This window comes from Tachysurus fulvidraco, chromosome 12, assembly GCF_022655615.1.
Source record: "Tachysurus fulvidraco isolate hzauxx_2018 chromosome 12, HZAU_PFXX_2.0, whole genome shotgun sequence".
Classification (NCBI taxonomy): Eukaryota; Metazoa; Chordata; class Actinopteri; order Siluriformes; family Bagridae; genus Tachysurus; species Tachysurus fulvidraco.
In genome coordinates this window covers 4,732,643-4,747,875 of record NC_062529.1, presented here as the reverse complement: position 1 = coordinate 4,747,875, position 15,233 = coordinate 4,732,643, and the positions used below count along the sequence as shown (strand labels likewise).

The 15,233-nt window shown below is 37.5% G+C and overlaps 1 protein-coding gene and 1 long non-coding RNA gene across 3 annotated transcripts in view; one reads left to right on the top strand and one right to left on the bottom strand.

Annotated features, from left to right (window-relative positions):
* Window positions 1-3,217: 3,217 nt before the first annotated feature.
* Window positions 3,218-7,185, bottom strand: LOC125146027. Its single transcript, XR_007144534.1, has 3 exons — window positions 7,125-7,185; window positions 5,837-6,335; window positions 3,218-4,255 (listed from the first exon to the last, which is right to left on the bottom strand). It is a non-coding gene; the product is annotated as an uncharacterized LOC125146027 (long non-coding RNA).
* A 2,076-nt stretch (window positions 7,186-9,261) lies between these two features.
* The window catches only part of itsn2b (intersectin 2b), a 34,166-nt gene continuing 28,194 nt past the window's right edge, over window positions 9,262-15,233 (top strand). For both annotated transcript variants that reach the window (XM_027160056.2, XM_027160054.2), the window contains exon 1: window positions 9,262-9,476. The gene's annotated coding sequence lies outside the window, so the exon portion shown is untranslated. The remainder of the gene's footprint in view (window positions 9,477-15,233) is intronic.

Sequence of the window (15,233 nt, the reverse complement as noted above, 5' to 3'; positions counted from 1 at the left end):
AAATAAGTAATGCCAATGCATGTAATGTATGATGTAACTTTAGATTTTTGACAATCTGCACCTTGTTCAGGATTGTCCAATCTTATCTATCTATAATTTTATTATCCAATATTTGTTAGCTCCTTTTTAATATGTTTCAGACATAAGCTCATTTAAGATGCGTAAGATGCTATTATAGTCAGCAGTAACCTCATCAATGAGACAACCGAGACAGCTTTAAAATGGAGCTATTACAATTTTCAACTATGTTAAACTAGAAATATATACACAAAAGGAAAGATGGCTCCATTACATGTAGCACCATTAGCTAGGCCCTTATACTAGCACTGTTCACATGTGGACATCACATTTTCCTCCCAGTTATAATTATAATCTTATTATATAATATATAATATTATAATAATTTCCTCAGGAATAAAATCTTAAGAAATTGCATAATAGCTAAAGTAAAAACTGCAAAAAAGTATTGAAAGTATTAATATCTCTCCCAAAACAAAAACAGTAATGCTGTCATGAGGACACTGAAACTTCAGTAAAGGAGGCAATTAATTCCTTAATTCCTGAGAATTAAGTCATGTCTGAAAAAGGCATATAGGAATGCATGAGTTTGCTTGACAGCATGTGACAAACTCTGTGAGATTTAGGAAAAGAATGTGCAGCCATTTGGTCTAAGGGTTCACTATAGCACTATTGCACCTTAGTGGTTGCTGTCTTAACTACTGTCTTCAATCTGTGTGCATGGAGTTTGTATGTGGGCTTCCTCCAGGTACTCTGGCTTTCTCCCCAGTCCAGTCCAATTTGGCTGATTGGCATCACTAAATGCATGTGAATTGTTCTAAGACGTTGTCATGACATGATATGTGCTGTCCAGTGCAAGTTTCCCATTAATTTAAATTCCTGATATATTTAGCTGTATGGCAAACCTACTGCTGTTGCTGTCAGTAAAAGCAAGTACAATTCTTCCTGTTCAATTTCTTTCTCACCGACACCACAATATAAAATAAAAATAAATGTGATGACATGTAAAATATTAGACATAGTAAATATAATTTACAGATACATTGGCTGATGGGAAACAATGAGTCAGCTTAATACTGTACCTAATAAAATTATAAGATAATCTGTTATCTTATTAGCGGCCATTAAATGGTCACTAAATTATTACATGTATGACACATGAAAATTGTAAATTTAAAGTTGTAAATGTAAAAGGGGTTGCAAGCTAGTGACTTCTGTGCCGGTCCCAAGCCCAGGATATGTCAGGAAGGGCATCCGGTATAAAATGTGTGAGTCATCAGTGTGAATTCCATACAGAATCGGTCAAGGCCCAGGTTAACAAGGACTGCCACCGGTGCTGTCGACCTACAGGATGCTGGTGGAAATTGGGCTACTGTTGGTCGAGGAAGGAGAGGAAGGAGAAGGGTTTGTAGGCAGAGAGAAGAGGAAAGGCAGGAGTATAGGTCTGAGAATAGGGGCACTTAATGTTGGTACATTGACAGGGAAAGGTAGCAGTGTTGTAAAGTAACGGAGTACAAATACTTCGTTAGAAATTTCACGTATCTGTACTTTACTTCGCTATTTAAATTTGTCAACTTTCACTTTTACTCCACTACATTTCCTAGACAAAATGTATACTTTTACTCCGTTATATTTCAGTTATATTTCCAGCATCTTCGTTACTTGTTACTACAAAATACAATCAGAAGAAATGTGTACTATTGCAATATGGGATGTTTGGCGAATCACTGCTCCTAGATTGCATTACGCTCTGCACACTCTATTTCAGCATAATGTTGCCAAAGGAGGAGGAAGCACAACTGAAACCGCCATGGAAGCACCTAGGACCTCCCGTTATTGTAGACGACCACCCCGACGATAGTGGTGAACGTGATGAACAGGGTGAAGTAATAACGTTATACACTCGTATATATATATATATATATATATATATATATATATATATATATATATATATATATTATACACACATATTTGCAAGAGATGTTTCTGTACATTGGAATGAAAGATTCTTCCTACCAGATGAAGTGCCTCTTATGCCTACCGAAGATCACTGAAATTTTACTTTTTACTTTTACTTCAAATACTTTACATTAAATATCAGAAAATTACTTTTGATACTTAAGTACAGTATATATCAGATACTTTCAGACTTTTACTCTAGTAATATTCTAAAAGGTGACTTTCACTTCTACCAAACTCTTTTTCTACTACGATACTTGTACTTTTACTCAAGTATTGCTTTCTAGTACATTATACAACACTGAAAGGTAGAGATCTGGTGGACATGATAGAGAGAAGAAAGGTGGGTATATTGTGTGTGCTGGAGACCAGGTGGAAGGGGAGCAAAGTATGTAGTATTGGAGGGGGATACAAACTGTTTTATTATGGTGTGGATAGGAACAGAAATAAAGTGGGAGTGATCCTGAAGGATGAGTTTGTGAGGAATGTTTTACAGGTGGAAAGAGTGTCAGACAGGGTCATCAGTTTGAAGTTAGAAATTGAAGAGGTGAGAGTTAGATGAGGTGATAGAGAGTATTCCCAGACAGGAGAGAGTAGTGATTGGAGCAGACTTCAACGGGCATATGTTGGTAAGGGGAACAGAGGTAGGTTTGGTGTAAAAGAAAGGAACCTAGAAGAACACCAACCTACCAGATGGTGTTTGATCTTTGCTAAGTGGATGGAAATGGCTGTAGTTAACACTAATTTAGAGAAGAGAGAGGAGCATAGATTTACATATAAGAGTGGAGGTAGGAGTATGCAGGTAAGCTACATTCTATGTAGATGAGAATATCTGAGAGAAATTAGTGACTGCAAGGTGGTGGAAGGAGAGAGTGTAGCCAGACAGTATCAGATACTGATGTTTAAGATTGCTCGCATGGTCAGAAAGAAGAGGAGAGGAAAGATAGAAAGAAAGACCAAATGGTGGAAGTTAAAAAAATGAAGAATGTTGTGAGGAATTCAGACAGAAGCTGAGACAGCGTAAAGAATCAAGAGTGGAGTGCTCTGTAACATCACGACTTGCAATGCCCCCTTTAAACCGGCAGAGGGAACCCTCACCTGAGTTTTAACCCACTTTTGGGCCAAGATTCTGGATTCCCTGGACAGCAGCATGTACGGTTTAGAGGTTTTGTATAATATTATAAAGGACACAAACTGTTTGGTGCCATACAGTATAGTTTATTTGTTGCTGCACTAAACTTCATGTTGCCCCCCCCCCAATAACTCAACAGGAGAATGTTGAATATATTAGTTACTTATATTTGACACCTTAATTCTAGTTGTTACAGACTCAAAAAAAAGCAAAGAGAAATCTTTAATTATCAAGTATTTGACTAAAGATTAAGTAATACTATCAAACAAAGAACATGAAATATACCTTATTTTGATGAAAATTACAAAGTACATGATAATGCATGCACTGCAATAATCAATGCAAATCATGAAGTTTTTCCACAAATGCTTGCTAAAGGTGAAGCAGGGAAACTGAATTCTCCGGAACATTGGTCTCAGGAACAGGCTGTGGGCATGTGCACACTTTGCTCCCCTGCCTAGCATTCTGTTCACCAATGCCCAGTCTCAGGAGAACAAGCTTGATGACCTCAGGGCCAGGGTAAATTTCCAGAGGGACATTCAGGACTGCAGCCTCCTCTACTTCACTGAAACATGGCTGAACCCAGCAATAATTCAATTCAATTCAATTCAAATTTATTTGTAAATTTATAGCACTTTTAACAATGGACAGTCTATCAAAGCAGTTTTACAGCACATAAGAAACATAATACAAAAAGTTTATTATTATACAAAGATTAATATCTTATATTTGAGACTTATAAAAGACTTATATTTAAATGTGTTTGTATTTATCCCCAATGAGCAAGCCTGAGGTGACTGAGGCGACTATAGCAAGAAAAAACACCCGTAGATGGAAAAGGAAGAAACCTTGAGAGGAACCAGACTCAAATGGGAACCTCATCCTCATTTGGGTGACACTGGAGGGTGTGACTATAAACATACAGTCTGGCAATTGTGTATTGATTAGGAGGTTGTTGTCCTCAAAGACCACATGGAGTTGGCATCTCCTTTTAGAATACGTCATGAGGCAAAATCCAACTGGAGATGGTACATCTCCAGATCCCTCAGGATCCTCACAGGGTAGGCCTCATCTCAATGATGTTAGAGTTTCAACAAAAGCTTCATGACACGGAATACAACTGGAGCTACAATCTTAGGATGCCTGGGGAGAAAAAGAGAACCAGTGTAGATGAATTAGCATAGCTGCTGTTCATAATATTGGCATTAGATGATTATGTGCATGTTCTAGATTAAGTATTAGAGCACAAGATTATGAGAAGTATTATGTACAGTATATGTCCCATGCCGTATGCATTTCTGTGCTATGATGGGGCTGGAAACCTGTTCTCTTGTAAGGAGCTCAGTTGATCAGACACAACATTTTCTTTTAGACATAAACAAAAGGTTTGAAATGGGTCTGTAATTAGTTCATTAGGATCTAAATTAGATTTCTTAATGAGGGTCTAATTACTGCCAACTTGAAAGATTTGGGGACGTGACCTAAAGATAACGAGGAGTTAATAATATTAAGAAGAGGCTCATCTATTCACTGTGCTAAATAGGAACTTGGAATTAGTAGGTTATTATCTATGAGTTCAGGTGCTCAGCTATAGCAGCTTTTAAAGCCTGTCTATAGCTAGACATACTGTCCTTCTATGTAATTGTAAAAACTTCTAATTTAGTTTTTCGTTTCTTTTGCAATAGGTCATGGGTTGCTCTCTTGAGGGTGTGAATATGAGTATAATAACATGGTGCAGGTGTTTTGTCTCTAACCTTCTTTAATTGAATGCAACAGTGTAATGTGCTTGTGAAGAGAGTGAATATGCTGTTAGTCATTTCATTTCATTTGCATTTAAGGGTATAGTAAGAAGTTGAGCAGATCCGGCAGCTTATTTGTGAATCTGTCTTTGGTGGTCAGAATATGTCCTACAGAGTTGATAACATGGTGAGACACGGTTAGTCTGTTCTATACTGTAGGTAGTGTGTACAGTATGAGGTAATGATCTGTGATGTCATCACTTTGAGGTATGATATCTATATCAGTGACATCTATTCCATGTGATATTATGGATATAATTATAGCATGTGATTAAGACGATGAGTTGGTCTAGTGGTGTTTTTTTTAATCCCAAATAAGTTTAGTAGGTCCATAAATGCGAGTCCTGAAGCATTGTTTGCATCGTCAACACGAATGTTAAAATCTCCCACAATTAATGTTTTATCAAAATTAACCAATAGGTCTGAAAGAGTGGTATTTTCTAAGAGTGTAGCACCTCTAATTCTCTAAGAGTGTAGCACCCTTGGGGTCTATAAACAGTGGCTATAGCAAGAGACATCTGGTATTTTTTTCTTCTGTATGTTTAAGAGTGCGACATTAAGAACAAGCACTTCAAATGAGTTAAACTTTGATCCTGTTCTCTGAGTAACAGTAAGAAAATCACTAAAGATAGAGGCAACACCACCTTCATGACCAGTCTGATAAGGCTCGTGCTCATAGATATATCTTGACGCGATAGTAAGGCTCTTGACGTGTTTCAGTAAGGCTGAGTGCAGTTTATTTGCCATTTTTCAGGTTTAATTATGGTAAGATTATTTAAAAAAACATTTTGTGAATTTACTCTTTGATTTCACTATACTCGGGGACCGCACACAGTTTTTATAGGATAAGCTATTTGTGCATTTGTATATGTATTTGATGAGGTGAAGAATAGCTATCATAAATATGATTTGAATTGTGATTTACCAGTCAGATGGTGTGCTGTGTAGATTGTCCGAGAGGATTTCTGCTTCAACTCTGTTGGGGTGCAGGCCATCAGCACGTAAGAGCCTAGAACACTTCCAGTGGGAAGTGGTCCAGACATGATGCGCAATGATCCTTGTCGTGAGCGATGTGCTTCGAGACAGTGAACCTGCTGTCTCTACCAGGATCTTGAAGTCCCTCTTTAGGATCTCTGACTGTCTCAGGCTGGTGTCATTCCATGTTCTAGCTCAGGGTCCCAGGTGCCTGTGCAGCGACATCAAGAACACAAGCTCCAAATAACGAGTGCCCACCTTACCTTTAGACACAGTAGCAAGGACGTGGTTGGTGATGGAGTCTCTAGTAATCTCTAGCGTTCCATCTCACGAAAGGGGGCAAAGTAGTTCCGGGTGGAGATCTTGGCGAGCGGTGGCAGTGGAGGGGAGAGGTCCTCACCTGGGTCTAATCTTCCGCTGCTGCTGCACCCAGGGTTCATGGAACCTGACTGAACGACACATGTGATCATTGTACCAGGGTGCTAGTTTTTTCTAATTATCTTCCTTGTGAATCTACAATATCAAGGGTGTAGTGAAACGGTGAGTCTAAGTAATCAGCCACTTGATCATGTTCTGTGGGGACAAATGGTGATCCAATCATGTGAGAAATCTGGGAGACTATTAATGAATCTCTCTGCAATAGCAGATGTTAATGTATGTTTAACACAGTGGCAAAGTGCAAATATCATGTCTAAGACACATTTTAATCAAGACAGGATAATGGTCTAAGATAGCTTCCAATTGTGGAAATGTGACTATTCAATTCAATTCAATTCAATTCAATTCAAATTTATTTGTATAGCGCTTTTTACAATAGATATTGTCTCAAAGCAGCTTTACAGAACATAAACATAGAGCAGAAGGTAGACATAATTAATGATAAAGGAAATAACGAATAATAAAAGAGTGAATAATAATCTAGAATTTTTATTCTGTTAATTCTTATTTCTTTTATTATTCGTTATTTCCTTTATCATTAATTATGTTTACCTTCTGCTCTGTGTTTATGTTCTGTAAAGCTGCTTTGAGACAATGTCTATTGTAAAAAGCGCTATACAAATAAACTTGAATTGAATTGAATTGAAAAGAAATAAGAATTTACAGAATAAAAATTCTAGGTTATTATTAGATGTATATAGTTCACAATGTGTATGTATTTATTCCCCTATGAGCAAGTCTGAGGTGACTCAGGCAGCAGTGGCAAGGAAAAACTCCCTTAAATTGGTAAACGAAGAAACCTTGAGAGGAACCGGACCCAAGGGGGAACCCATCCTCATCTGGGTGACACTGGGGTGTGATTGTAATATACAGTCATTTAAATGTTGTATTGGTGTAAGGATCATGGACTTTGGATCTCCTTAGTATCACAGAGTCTAACTGGAGATGTCTCAGGATTCTTAGAGTCGGCCTCGGCTCAGTGGTCGTCCAAAGGCTTCGTCCCATAGAGGACAGCTGGTACAATGTCTGGATGCCTCTGGATGGGTACAAAGAGAGAAGCAGTGGAAAGGGATTAACATATCTGCTGTTCATAAAAATGTGCCGGTCTTATGTACTGGTACATGATATTATGGGATGTATTATGTGTACTCCTGACTAAAGAGATGAGTTTTTAATCTACATTTAAACTGGGAAAGTGTGTCTGAGCCCTGAACACTATCAGGAAGACTATTCCAAAGTTTGGGAGCTAAATACTAAAACACTCTACCACTTTTAGTAGACTTAGATATTCTGGGAACTACCAAAAGTCCTGAGTTTTGTGATCTCAGAGAGCGTGAAGGATTGTAACGTGTTAGAAGACTAGTTAGATACATGGGAGCTAAACCATTAAGAGCCTTGTACGTAAGTAGCAGCAGTTTGTAATCAATTCTAAACTTAACAGGTAGCCAGTGTAGAGATGATAAAAATGGAGTTATATGGTTCTACTTTCTTGTCCTAGTGAGAACTCTGGCAGCTGCATTTTGGACTAACTGTAACCTATTTATTAAAGATGCAGGACAACCACCTAGTAATGCATTACAATAGTCCAGTCTAGAGGTCATGAATGCATGAACTAGCTTCTCAGCATCAGATACAGACAGGATGTTTCTCAGCTTGGCAATATTTCTAAGGTGGAAGAAGGCTGTTTTTGTGGTATGGGCGATATGATTTTTAAAAGACAAGTTGTTGTCTAATATAACACCGAGGTCTTTCACTGTCGAGCTACTAGTAACAGTACATCCCTCTAAATGGGAGTAAAGTTGTGAGAGTTTCTGTGCACTGGTTTTTGGACCTATGAGTATTTCTGTCTTATCGGAGTTTAACAATAGAAAGTTGCAGCTCATCCAGTCTTTTATCTCTCTAAGGCATTGAGTTAATTTGGACACTGTGGCTATTTCATCTGGTTTTGATGAGATATATAACTGTGTGTCATCAGCATAACAATGGAAACTAATCCCATGTCTTCTAATAATGTTCCCTAATGGAAGCATGTATATAGAGAAAAGCAGAGGTCCGAGAACTGATCCTTGAGGGACCCCATAATTAACTGGTAATAAACTGGAGGATTCACCATTTAATTCTACAAAATGGTATCGCTCTGACAGGTAGGATCTAAACCAGCTTAAAGCCTGTCCATGAATACCTGTGTAATTTTGTAAGCGATCTAGAAGAATGTTGTGGTCTATAGTGTCGAATGCAGCACTAAGGTCAAGTAGAACTAATAGTGTCCTACAGTCTTGGTCCGAAGCTAAGAACAAGTTGTTTGTAACTTTAACAAGCGCAGTTTCTGTGCTATGATGGGGCCTGAAACCTGACTGAAACTCTTCAAGCATGTTGCTCTCCTGTAAGAAGGAGCTCAGTTGAACAGACACAACCTTTTCAAGTATTTTAGACATAAACGGAAGGTGTGAGATAGGTCTGTAATTTGATAGTTCATTAGGATCTAAGTTAGGTTTTTTGATGAGTGGCCTAATAACTGCCAACTTAAACGTAACCTAAGGATAACGAGGAGTTAATGATATTAAGAAGAGGCTCACCAGCTATATGTAACACTTCTATTGGCCATATTTAATCTGAATGTTAGAATGAGATCAAGAAAGAGATGAGAATGGACACTGCTGTTCTTACAGCAACACAGGTACCCTTACGAAAGAAAAGCTTAATATTGTATATAGATAAAAATTCAATTTATGACAATCAATAATCATTTTTATATGAAGATTATGTTAACTATGGGCATGAGGTGGCTGTTCCTGGCATGAAATGGAGACCTTTGCCTTTACAACGTACACAATTGTTTAGAAGTTTTGGCCCTTATTGTTTTCCACAGCAGATTGCCGTAAAAGCACGCAAAGCACTGTTTAAACGTTTTGACCCTTCTGGCGTTCCACACCGGATTGCAGCACAGGGCCGTGAACCTCAGAGCCGTCAGCCATGTTGTATTTCTGACAGCGCTTAACGCAACAGGTTGTCAATGTTTAAGGGAAAAAATCTAGCGCAACCTTCACCAATCTGATTCATCGCTTTATATTAAAGGACTTCGAAAGAACATATTTACACCTCTGTGGGATTCCACACAGTTAAAAATGTTTATTTGTCGCTGGTGATTGAATGTAAGTAGCAACTGCTGTTACTGACCAAACAGCTAGTTTTAGAGATGTGTATCATTATTAATACTGCTGTTACTGACCAAACAGCTAGTTTTAGAGATGTGTATCATTATTAATACTGCTGTTATTGACCAAACAGCTAGTTTTAGAGATGTGTATCATTATTAATACTGCTGTTATTGACCAAACAGCTAGTTTTAGAGATGTGTATCATTGATCAGAATCAGAATCAGGTTTATTGGCCGTGTGTTGACACACACAAGGAATTTGGTTCCAGCTGTTTGTGACTCTCAAAAGTACAGACATAAATAACACTATACTATACAAGATAATACAGACTATACAAGACAAAGCAGATGTGATACAATAGACATTATGAGTATTAAATATGAATATAGAACATATGACTGATCACTTATACATAAAGTGTGGGAAGTGCAAATAACAATATTGTGCAGTATTGTGCTTTTTGTACAATATACAACAGCACTAGTGTGTGTAACATACACAGATGATGTGATGACTGACAGTTCTGATAATGCAGTACTTACAGATATGAAGCAGGGAATATAATTATGGTGAGTTGTTAATCATGGTGATTGTCTGGGCAAAGAAACTGTTCCTGTGTCTGGCAGTTTTAGTAAGCAAAGTTCTGTAGCACCCGCCAGAAGGGAGGAGCTGAAAGAGTTTGTGTCCAGGGTGCAAAGGGTCAGTGGTGATTTTTCTTGCCCGGGTTCAGGTTCTTGTATTGTAGAAGTCCTGGGGAGTGGGCAGAGTGGCACCAATTATTTTTTTCTGCTGTTGCAGTCAGTTTCTGTCCTGTTTTGTTGCTGCATCAAACCAGATGGTGATGGATGTGCACAGGACAGATTCAATGACTGCAGTGTAGAACAGCATCAACTGCTCCTGAGGCAGACCGTACTTCCTTAATTGGCGTACAAAGTACATCCTCTGCTAGGCCTTTTTGATGATGGAGTTTATGTTGCACTCCCATTTCAGGTCTTGGGAAATGGTAGTGCCCAGAAACTTGAAGGCCTCCACAGATGACACCGGGCTGTTGAATATTGTGAGGGGGAGTAGTGTTGAGGGGTCTTTCCTAAAGTCCACTATCATCTCCACAGTTTTGAGGGTGTTTAGCTCTAGACTGTTCTGACTGACCCATACCACCAGCCGCTTCACCTCCTGCCCATATGCAGACTCATTGCCATCTTGGATGAGACCGATGAGCGTAGTATCATCTGCAAATTTCAGGAATTTAATAGGATAACTTGAAGTGCAGTCATTAGTGTAGAGGGAGAATAGAAGTGGGGAGAGGACACATCCCTGAGGAGCGCCAGCACTGATTGTCCGAATGCTGGAGGTGACACCTCCCAGTCTCACCTGTTGTTTCCTGCCTGTCAGGAAGCTGGTCGGAAGTAAACAAAAAGTGGGTGTGTCCTGTCTCACCCACATATGGTTTCGATGCCCAGGACCACTGGTATCGGATTTGGATCGGTCATACACCACCGATACCCGATCCACTCAAAAAATCACTCGGCGTCCATACCAATCCGAAATATCGGATTGGTACTTCCCTATTACTGACCAAACAGCTAGTTTTAGAGATGTGTATCATTAATACTGCTGCTTTATTGTTATTGTTATAGTCCATGCTGTCTGTTCACATTGTTAAACTAAATCATTACTATAGGTCTTCTGGGCATTTGTTAACATTACAAACTAGATTCATTTCAAACAAGCAGTGTCAGTGCCTCAGGATTGTGTGGCTGTAAAGCTAATAAAGCTAAAGTAAATTAAAGTAATTGACACCGGGGCCTTAAACAGTGCAGCTTCTTATGAGCGAAGTTTGTTTTGAATAAAACAACGTCTATAAGGAGCGTCACAGGGATTTAGTAGGTCTATGTGGATGCTTTGAGAAACCTGCTAGGCAAGTTGCAAACGGGTCTGACGTGTGTGGGGTGTGTGTGTGCACGCATGTGTGTGCGTGGTTGCTAATCATGAATCTGTAATCAGTTAGCAAGTTTCTCGTTGATTCTGTAATGTAGTATTTGTTTTCCTCATTATATCATGTTAAAGGTACAATTATTCAATATTTGTTATTTCTTACCGGTTAAAGTTATATGGAAAATGTAGGAAGAAATACTAAGGAAATAGTTTAAGCCAGAGTCTCAGAACAAGTTCAGAAAACTGCCTTTTGGTCCTGAAGGTATGTATTTGGATTGGCATCTTGTCAGACATTTAATGGACACACCAACAACATCCCTTTACATCCTCATGATTACTTATGTTATGGTGCAGGTTTATAGAGTTAAAGGTGCAGGTTTATAGAGTTAAAGGTGCAGGTTTATAGAGTTAAAGGTGCAGGTTTATAGAGTAAATTGGCTTTAAAGGGTTAAATGATTATTACATTCCTTGCTAATGGTCACTCTAGTTAGCATGTTAACTTTAGTCACCATTTAAAGTAATGGTTTGTTTAATAAAACAATAATTAAAATTCAAACCGTGTTAAAGTCGACAGTTTAACATTATATATATAAATAATAATTTTACAATCGTGCTACAGGTAGTAGTTACTTTGGTACCATTTAACAATCCCAGCACAAATATGCTTTGCTTGTGGGAGTATACAAGTAAAGCTCAATGTCTGATGAGTGACATCACACTGTATTCAGTGTCACATGCAACTGAATGAATACCACAAGAGAAAGTCATGCTCTCTGTTTTCATGCTTGTTTAGTCTTTCTCTCTGTCACAATACATTGTGGATGGATATGAAGTATGGCCAAAAATTAAACCTTAGTTTTACAGCCTGCCGATTCACAGCTTGGATCCTTTGAAACCTGACATATAAGATGTGGTTTATGGGAATGATCTGTCAGATTATGACTGCCTTCTGTGAGATTAGCTTGCGGGACAGATATAAAGTCCATTGGAGCGTATTTGGTGTTCACTCTTGGTAGGAATCATGGTGGTTTAAGATGCAATTTATAATTAGGATTGTAAATTAGCTTTACACAGTGGGGGAGTCTTGTTAGTAAACCTTTTAACTGGATGTATGTGACTTAGAAGAAATTTAAAAGTGCTTGCTAGTCTTACTGTTGTGATGACAAATTGACGCATAAAAATACTCACAATTTTTGAAGAATATCCTGTTGAATTGCTTATTTATTATTATTATTGCACAATTTGTGTTAAATAATATTATAACTAATACTCCCATATATGGCTGGGCGATATGGCTGAAAACTGTATCACGATATCAGTTTTTCATATCAGTCGACATCGATAATTATTGATATTTTTATGACCCATTTAAAATAAGGACCAGGAGAAAAATGTATTGCATTTAAATTTTTATTTTAAACTTAACCTTCCTCTGATCATAATCCCCTCAGTTATTAAGACAGAAATGTCCACAACCATGGAAAACTCAAATAATTAAAATGTAAACAAAAGTCACAATGAACACTTAACAATTATTTCTTAACATTTAAGGTTCAGAATGAAAAAATTTAAGAAATGCTTAATAAAGTGTAATAAAATTGTGAATAGTGTTTAATATAAACATAGAGAAACCTGAGAATTTATTGAGAGTTTAGTGCTAGGAAGTTCACTAGTTCAACTTCTGGTGAATAAAGTTTTTTAAAATATGTGCAGTGTTTTGTAAACATAAATAAAACTGAGGTAGACTGAGGTACATCTGTAATATAAAAAACAAACATGATACAGGACAGTAACATTGTTTGAAATATAAAACCTGCAGAAATATGAAAAAGTAACTCTTCGAGTTATTCTTATTCTAATCATACTTGAAGTTGAACTATTCCCTTTTTTATTGCACTCATTTTCTGCTAATCAGTTGCCGGTTACTGAAGAGGAATCCAGCAGACCAGCACGAGACAAAAATATGGAGCAACCAAACATGATACTGTTACATGATTGGCTGTTAGCGTGTCACTCCCTACGTTGCTAAGTTACCAGAGAGCGAGTGCCTTTGTTAAAGCAACCAAACTTGCTTCGCAACCACTGTTTACTTCTGACGAAGAAGAAAAAATATTGAACGTTTTATCTAACACATTTTTTATTGATATCGATCACGTGTCTATCGCGATACATATCATTATCATTTCATCGCCCAGCCCTACACCCATATTCCTGTGTTGAATTAATAAGCTGCATAAAATGGTAAAGGTTGTCAGGTCAGGTGATATAATGCACTCTGTTGCAGATTATATTGTTTAGAGATGATAAATCCGTTAGAAAACACAAGTCTACTAGACTAAAAAGAGAGAAACAAAATGCAAGAAAAAACAAAACAAATGTAGGACTAAGAGTTGAGTGACCTAAATGTACTGTAATCCCAGAAAATCTGTAGTAGGATAAAGTAGCCAGAAGTAACAGAAGGGTGTGGTGGACTTCAATGTCAATGGTTCACCTTTGGTTCAATAGAGCCAGATTATAAATTTGTGCAAGCAGTGTTTCTTTTATTCTGGTCTTATTCATGGCAGTGTGTAATCAGATATTAGCTGACAGGTGAAGTATTAATCATTTATGTGCTCTTACTGAGGAGAAATGAGTTGGAGTCGTGCTGGAGAACATCAAGTTACGTAAGCAGTAATCTTATAAAAAAAAAAAAAAAGCAAAATAGAGGAAATATTTTTTTTTTCAGCAATAAAATAAAATTTAATTTCTAAGACTTTCCCCTCTTTCACTAAGCCGCATACGAATGTGTGTCATAATGTAATTTATATTGAATTTTCAGTTTTACAATTTTTGGGTTATAGTCCACCCTTTGTTGTTTCTGCTTTGTTGGAACGGGAGTGTGTTTATAAATGACACCGCCATTTATTTCTACTGTTCTAGGCTCCTTCATCAAACAAGCTGGCAATGGCATTGTGTATTTCAAATCAGAAAATCAGTCACAATGTTTACTTTGTCTTTGTTCTGGTTTCATTCCTTGAACAGATATGTTTTTTAAATTGCATTTGTGCAGGCACAAAAAAGGCAGCAGTGTAGTGAAATTTGCTTGGTTTCACTCTTTGTATCTTTGAATTTTAGGTTGTACACTGTAGAACATCAGGCCTTGGATTATAAAAGGTCATATGCAAATAAAATGTAAACACGTCAGGCAGATGCAGGGTGGTTCAGGCGTTTAGTTTTACCTTGTGTGGTTTGTGGTCATTAATTAGTGCAAAATATAGATTGTGTGACTTGAACTGCTGTATAATATCGTCTGAGCAGAACCTGGGTGTCTAATGTCAAGTTATCATTCTTTGACTTTGCTCTTGATGTGTACATTTGTACACATTTAATACAATTAACGTATTAGCTATACTGCTGGGTTGGGTGATATGCCAACACATACATATCACATTGATGTTTAGAAATAATTTTAAATGAATATGGGTTGTAATGAACCACATTATTCACATTTGTTCACCTAGTAACCTTAACTCGTCAAAGAGCTGAAACCCCTGTTGGTGTAATTATCCCAACCAGGCATCCCTACTGGGTGTGTGCTGGCCTCAGTTCTTCAAAATCAACCTTAGAAACCATATTTTTTATAAACATTTGCTTTGCCATTGTTGAGATAATCAACTTCATATGTGGGTAGTAAATAATTTTTGTTTTTGTTTGAACATCTGTGAATTTAATAGGGGTCTCTTTATGGCACAATGTAAAGGTGTATCTGTGAACCGTGATGCAAATTATTGGCCTAGTTCAGAGAAATGCTGCAGTCATTACTGAAAGTATGTGTAA